Consider the following 8150-nt stretch of genomic DNA (forward strand, 5'->3'; position numbering starts at 1 on the left):
AGGTGCATTCCCCTGTCAGCCCCCATCCGATCGAACTCCTCCGCTGGCACATAGTACGGAGTAAGAGCAAGCACACGTCTGAGTCTCGCGCGTACAACATTCTAGAACCATCCTACGTCCTTCTATGTTCCTGTTGTTCCTACGCATTCCCGTTTCAACATCGGAGAGCACATCCGTTCGCGTGCCCTTAAATCCGTTTCTTTTTTCATCCGGAACAGTATTTTTCTCTCACAAATTCCTCTAAATTCATCTAGATTCCTCCAAAATTCTCCAAAATTCCTCCAAACGAACGAGGCCATAAAAGTTTGAGGAGCAGGCCTTCCGAACCAATGCCCATCTATGACACCTGCTCGCTTGTGCGGACGAATCAACTCTTTTGTTCTCTGCGATCAACACACCTCTACGTCTACTTCCCACCTGCAGCACTCCGACGAGCGAGTACTTTCTGGTGGCCATTATTCGTAGTACTGCACAGCGAACCACTGCCCGCATCGACTGAGGTTCACAACTTTAAACAGCCCACTATGTGAACTAATGCGAACGACGTTGCAATGCCTCTAGCACTGGTCCCACCTTTGGGTATACCTCTGATTTTGCTGGATTCGTTACGTCTGCTACGTTCAATATGGTGTTCATCAGATGTTTATGTAACCTTTTGTTATTTTCTTTTGAATTAAATCACACCTAAATGTAAAATATCTAAACGCCCCTAGTTCACTCATGCTTTATTTATAATATCAGGTCAATTCATTCACTCCACATATCATGCACATGCTCTCCATCTCTTGTCACAGTCAGCATTAAGGCTGGACGAAAAACTCGAAGCTCGTTAGCTTGCTCGGCTCGTGGCTGGCTCGACTCGGCTCGGCTCGGCTCGTTAAGATAACGAGCCGAGCCGAGCCAAGATTTTAGCTCGTTAGCTATAACGAGCCAACTCGAGCCAGCTCGCGAGCCGCTCGCGAGCTAAACGAGCCAAGCTTCCAGAAAAAAAAGTATCATTTAAGGTAGTTAGATGCATAAATACTATAGTATTTTATTATACTTGTATATATATTAGCGCATATTAATTTTTTATTCGATTTAAGGTTGTTAGATTCATTTCTTTTGTATTATTATTATTCTCAAACTTTAGATAAATGCTAATATTATATTTTGTGTATTTTTTATATCTGGCTCGTGAGCTTAACGAGCCAGCTCGAGCTTTTAACGAGCCGAGCCGAGCTGGCTTTCTGGCTCGTTAGGATAACGAGCCGAGCCGAGCTAGCTCGTTATCTTAACAAGTCAGAACGAGCCGAGCCCAAACGAGCCGAGCCGGCTCGTTATCCAGCCTTAGTCAGCATAATAACCACTACTAATATTGGCGTCATGATCAGTGAAAATAGATTATGTACGCACGGTGCCCTTCAAAATATTATAATTTTGCCTATTAGAATATCATTTACCTTTTCTTGATCTCTCGATCTCGAAAAGAAGAGGGCCCGCTGGAGAGGAGGAGATAGATACCCCACAACCCAGCCGCGAGATATGCTCATCTACTACGAAGCAAAGGGAAGGGCCGGCGAGCGGCCACGAGTCCAGAACCTTCCGTCAACTGGCGCCAAAATATCTCCCGTGGCCTCGCCGTAAATGGCCGGCGCCACCGGGGGGCAGAACCGTCACCGGCGCAACCTGCGTAAGATAATATCTCGTGCGTGTCGCCAGCCGGATCTGCCGCTCTGCTCGTGCACGGTGCACCACCCCACGGCCCAGCGGAAATGGAAAAATATCTCCGCGGCGCCACGTACGCCACCCGCCCATCCGTACCTGGTCTCGGAATGTTCGGCCGGCTCGCCGTCGCTGTCGCCGCGACGCGATACCGGCCGGTTTGCGTCGAGGATCGTAAAGGTGTTTTGGACATGAGCGGAATTCAGGAACCACGAGTCCATGACGTACGTGTGGTGGTCTCTCTCTCTGCTACGATTGACCGATCAAAATTATACTAGATAAAAAAAAACGATTTTTGTTGAGAGCCCACAATCATTGTGCATCCATAAAATTACACACAGAAATTCATCTCCATTAAAATCAAGGGCTAATAAAACATTTAACCCAAATCCAATGGCCACGATTGGATGTGGGATGCCAGGCTTCTCACCCCGCCTTCTCACCCCCGCACCCTCCTCACACGCTGCGACCGCGATTCAACGCTCGAAGCCAACCACGATTCAACGCTCCAAGCCAATCACACGGCCTGCTCACGTAGGATCTCCCAGCCCGCGGCGCACCGATGAACCCAAAGCTCACCGAGGCGTGGTGTGCCGCTGTCGATGCCTGGGTTGAGCGTGTCGTGGTTGCACGTTGCGCCTCCGCGGCGGCGGAGCTAGAGGGAACACGGCGGGCGTTCGAAAGGCGTCCTCGCGCTCACGATTTCCTCCAGATCCGACCCAGGTGAGCTCTGGTGCGGGTCCCACTGTGGAATTCTGCGTGGTGGGTGATCTCCGCCGATGTACTTCGGGTGGTTGTGTGAGGTCAATTTCTGTTGGTGGTTTTCTGCGTGGTTTTGCGGGGGTGAGGATTTTGTGGGTTTCGCGTTGTATGTGCGATGAGGGAGGAAGGCAGATCGGGTTCACCGTAGCCCTCAGTGTGCTGAATATTAAATTGAATGATGTAGTTCGAGAACTCTTGATGAGAATAACCTTTTCTGCATCTGCAATTTGGGAATTTTGCCGTATGGATTCCGTGCAAACACATGGCTTATTCCCCCAATATATGTTGACTCCGCCACAAAGTGCCTAGCACTGCATGTCGAGGATGAGAATTGGGGTGGAAATGGGGGTGGAGGTGGAGGTGGAGGTAGAGTACATGCCGGAGAAGGCCGATAAGAAGAAGGATGGAGGTCTGTCCAATAAGAAGAAGCTGGAGTGCAGGATGAAGATTGCAGACCTCAAACAAATATGCATCAGACCTGACGTTGTAGAGGTGCACTCTCCATTCCAATTAAGTGACCCCGCTGTTAGCAATTTTATTTTTGCTCATAAAGTCCACTATGTATAGATCATCTATCTTCATCATGGCGAAACATCAATCTGCACTTTTCAATTTCTTGATGTTGAAAAGATTTGCCTATGCTTTCACAGCATCTGCAGCAGATGGTGACAGTACCCAAATCACCTTGACTCTGGAAAAAGTGAGGGACAAATGCAAACTATCCTGCTGCCCCCACTATGATTACAGAAATGGTAAGCTATCATATACTGTCCGTAATCATTTTACCTTAGAAATGTTACTACTGAAACCTGGCTATTGTTTGTTCCAATAAATGAATTGGTAAGATAGGGTCTTCAAGTAAATGAATTGTTAAGAAAGTTTAAGTTCCACTTCAGATTTTTTTTGTTTGTTTGCAAAAAGTTGAAGATCCACTTCAAAAAGGCAACAAAGAGGGCTGGATATAATAGAAGAATAAAATTTGCAATTGATGTTGCTGCTACTGATTTTTGTGTAGGTAAGTAGAAAAGCAGTGCATTTCCTATGCATGGACTATGCAAATGTTCAAAAATTAACTCTCTGAATATGTAGAAGTGACTTCTCAACTTCCTTAAAAAATCTAGCAGTTCTGAAAATCTTGATAGCAACTTAGGTTCAACACTTCAGTGGTCATTATTTTTTAAACAAGTCATGGTCACGATCTTGCTTTGCTAATGTGTGATTGCAATTTGGTTAAATAAAACTGGATATATACTCAAGTCCTGAAGCCAAATTATATACTCCATTGAGTGCAGTTTGTTCTTGTTTGGCTACGTGTGCAGGAGATGCGGGCTTTGTAGAGAGGTTGCATGGTGATGTCAAAAGAAAATGACAAGCTTCAGGTAGCATCTATGGTCAGTTTTCCTTTTCAAATATATGCGTTAGAGGACTAGGTTGCAGATCTGAATTTTCTAAGCTGATTGTCATTTGAGTATTCATAGAAACTATTTTTTTTATCAATGGAGAACAGTCACAGGCCACAACATGTTCTATGTTCCTCTAGACTATATTACAGTTTTGATTTAACAGTTCTTTTAGAAGCATATTCTATCTAGAAATGTCAGGAAACTGCGGATAAGAAGCTAAAGATCGCATCAATTGCAACCTTATGTAGGTAAAGGGCAACCAAGATCTTTGATTCAGAAATAGAATATGGGAAAGTTCAACTGAAATTGGAGCAACTAATTTCTACATGTAGAAGGGAAGAAGAAAGGCTGTGGCCAGAAGAGGAAAGCAAAGCCATAGTACAATGATGTGAGTGTGGGCTTCATACATTGTTCTCTGTCTTTTGTAGTTTGTTATATATGTTGCTGCAGTTTTGGATCATCAGGTTTTATCATAGCTGCCATACTAAATTACTACATGTTGTCTGCATTTCTTGATTCCACTGATAGTAAGCATCTGATGCTCCTCGATTTCACATATCTATGTGTAAATGATTGGCTTGCTAAAATGATGGCAGAATAAATGGTTTACATTGTACTTTACATTAGCTGATTTAAATGTTTGAGAACATTTGTGATATGCCAACCTCTTGGAATAATTTAGGGAGGTAAATCAAACAGGAGACCAAGGACGTGCGCGATCTAGAGGAGCTGTTGAAGCATTTAGACAAGCCTACTCTTGGATGAGCTGTTGCCTGCAAGACATGATGACTATCATATGATGCTGAGCTATATAAATCTAGCTAAATATGCTCCGTAGATTTCTGAAAGCAAGAAAATTTGAAATCGACAAAGCAAAGCAAATGTGGATTGATATGCTTTAGTGGCGGAGGGAGTATGGCACTGATGTGATTGTGGAGATTAGTGGTGGAGGGAGAATGGCACAGATATCAACAAAGAGAAGCAAATGCTTTTTTTTCTTGTTTGGAATATAATGGGTTAATTTGTTGCATCTCCAGACTCTATACCAAATGTTTTTCATCAATGCTTGTAAAAAAATGCTCAGTGAATTGACGGAATTCCTTGGTTGTACTTGTACCTATCCTAAATACGGAGGCTGCCTTAAGGCTGAAAAGGGACCATGATGTTAGTTTTATGATTTTTTTAGTTTTATTATGCTTTATTTTAAATTTATGATTTATTTTTTCTAGGCGCTACTGTACAACTCCAAGACCTACTTAAGCAAATCTTAAGGTAGATGGTTGAGGCGAGATATGACTTATTATGCCTTGTTATGCTTTCTAAATTATATACATGGTCATATACAATTGCGTGTATGAAAAAAGTATCGTTGTTTAATTGTTCTTATGTGCATCTCTGAAATGAAGCCGTGGCGTTAGCACGGGCATTATACTATAAGAGAAGTAGTATCAGTGTGCTTTTGATTCGTCATTGGCCATTGTTCAAGGGATCTAGGCAAAAACATGAGGGCGAGCCTTTTGTGGTTATGTAGGCCGAGCAAACCATTTTGTTCATGGAAAAGGGGAACTTTATTATTTCGGACTTGATTAATCCCACTTTCCGCTCTCTCTTTTCATCACAGATAAAAAAAACTCGAATACTTAAAAGTACCTGTGGGACCTGCATTACTCATCCGTGATGCTTGCAATTCGTCATAAAAGTCTCCGCTCGATCATATCTCCATGCGATGTGTACCTGTGGGACCCTTCTCTATCCGACATGTACCTGTGGGACCTATAGTTACTCATCCGTGATGCTTGCAATTTATCATAAAAGTCTCCACTCGATCATATCTCCATGCGACATGTACCTATGTGACCCTTCTCTATCCGACATGTACTTGTGGGACCTGCAGTTACTCATCCATGATGCTTACAATTCGTCATAAAAGTCTCCGCTCAGTCCTTTCTCCGTCCGACGTGTACCTGCGGAACCCTTCAGCATCCGACCTGTGGGACCCGATGGCTTACGTGTCATGTGTACCTGTGGGACCGTTCTCCATCTCCATTCGACGTGTGGGACCTGATGGCTTGCGTATCACTTGACGCTTGCAATTCATCATAAAAGTCTCCGCTTGGTCCTTCTGCATCCGACCTATAGGACCCGACGGCTTACATGTCACGTGTACCTGTGGGACCTTTCTCCATATCCATCTGACCTATGGGACCCGACGGTTTGCGTGTCACTTGTACCACGTGTGCCATCGGGGTTTAATTTCTCAAAAAATGGTCTAATACCTGGGAGTCGAACACATGATCTGGACCAAGAATTGGAGCATATTTACCATTGCGCTAGACGCCTGGCTGTGCTGACATCTCTTTGGAGTCGCTATAGTATCCTATTGGCTGTGTTATAGGTTGACCTAAATTGGATATATCCCTGCAAGTGGAAACAAATATGTGCCCACTAGACTTGCAGCGGCGGTGGCGATGGAGGCGGAGGATCCCCGGTCTGCTGTGGTGGCTTAGGCATCCTTTTGGTGGCGTGGCGGAGCTCTCCCGATGGAGCATGGCGGCATTGGCGTCCGCGTGATCAGGTGTGTGCCACGGCAGAGGCAGCTTGCAGCCGAGCCATGTCTGTTTGTAGAATAAAGGTATGAGTACCTTCTTATGTGACTATGGGACTACATTTTCTGTACACGATAAAGTAAAGAACACATAAAGAAAGGCTATTTTGTATGAATTTCAATTGAAATCAATGCTTTTGTCACACAAAAATAGAAAACCAGACTATCCCATAGTATGATATGAACAAATGCACATATTAGTGCTCTTGAACACTGTATGCTTTGTTCTAATGCTAGTTTTGCCATTGTCCACCCAATGGTCAAAATTCTAACAGACTTTGCGTACTTTTGCTAAAACAGATGGATAGATCCTGGATTCCTAGTGGGAGACCATTCTCGCCGATGTTCACCATAGAAGTTGAAGAGTTCATGGATATGGTTAAACAAAAATACTCAGAGCAAAACATCCCTTGTCCATGTACACATTGTCTTAACCAGGTGGTTAAAACTTGGTAGGAGGTGAAGGACGACTGACTTATAAATAGAATGTCACCCGCATACACCATATGGATTCATCATGGGGAAGAGGGAGTAGGTATTGACATTATAGAGCCATCAGATGTGCATGGACTCATCATGATGGTTGGATTGCGGAGGAGGAGGAGCAGGAGGACCGCGATTATAATATATTACCAATTTTTTATGATTTAGTTCAAAACCTATTGATATCTGAAGAGTGGGCTAGAAGAGTCCCAAAGTTTGAAAGAGTGTTGGATGAGTTGAAGCAATCAGTTTCTTCTAGATCTACCTTCTCAAGATTCTCCTTCCTTGTCAGGTTGCTCTATATCAAGCACTGTTTGCCTAAATGGTCGTTTAGCCCGTTTAAACACCGTGTAAACGCTACACAGTGGTGCGCCGTTTCCGTTTAATCACCCGTTTACCCCATTTAATTGGCCGTTTAGCCCGTTTAATGGGACGTTTTGCCCGAATAATGGCTAAACGGTAGGTGACCGACTGTTTACCGTTTAGCGTTTAGGAAAACACTGATATCAAGTCCTGCTATCGAGTTATCAACAACTATTTTGATGCACTATTGGCATTGCTGTCAGATGCATTCCCTAGTAGCAACGTACCAAAATCATGTGAGGAGAGGCCCGCAAATATATTCAAGAATTGGGAAAAGGTCATGAAAGTATCCATGTGTGCAAGAACAACTGTGTGTTGTTTTGGGGTGATCGTGAGGAATTGCAAGCGTGCCCAAAATGCAAAGAGTATAGATGGGAGGATGTAGATGGTAGCAGGTGGGTTCCTCATAAGGTTTTGAGGCATTTTCCTCTAATACTGAGGTTCCAGAGGATCTTTGCTGCTCGAGGAACATCAACGGACGCCGAATGGCACGAGACTAAGCGAGAGAAGAATACCAGTGAAATGAGCCATCCAACAGACGGGGAGGCATGGCAGGACTTTAATAGATAGCACCCAACTTTTGCAGAGGATCCAAGGAACTTGAGGCTTGTCGTTGCCATAGATGGTTTCAATCCATTTGGCAACTTTAGCTCGACATATAGTATGTGGCCTGTTCTTGTAACGCCTCTGAACCTGCCACCATGGGAATGAGTGAACTCATTGAATTGCTTTATGTGTCTACTGATCCTAGGCCCAACCTCTCTAGGAAAGGATTTTGATGTATTCTTGGAGCCTCTTATAGAAGAATTGAAAGAACTATGGAAGGGTGC

This window comes from Miscanthus floridulus, chromosome 9 (assembly GCF_019320115.1).
Source record: "Miscanthus floridulus cultivar M001 chromosome 9, ASM1932011v1, whole genome shotgun sequence".
NCBI lineage: Eukaryota > Viridiplantae > Streptophyta > Magnoliopsida > Poales > Poaceae > Miscanthus > Miscanthus floridulus.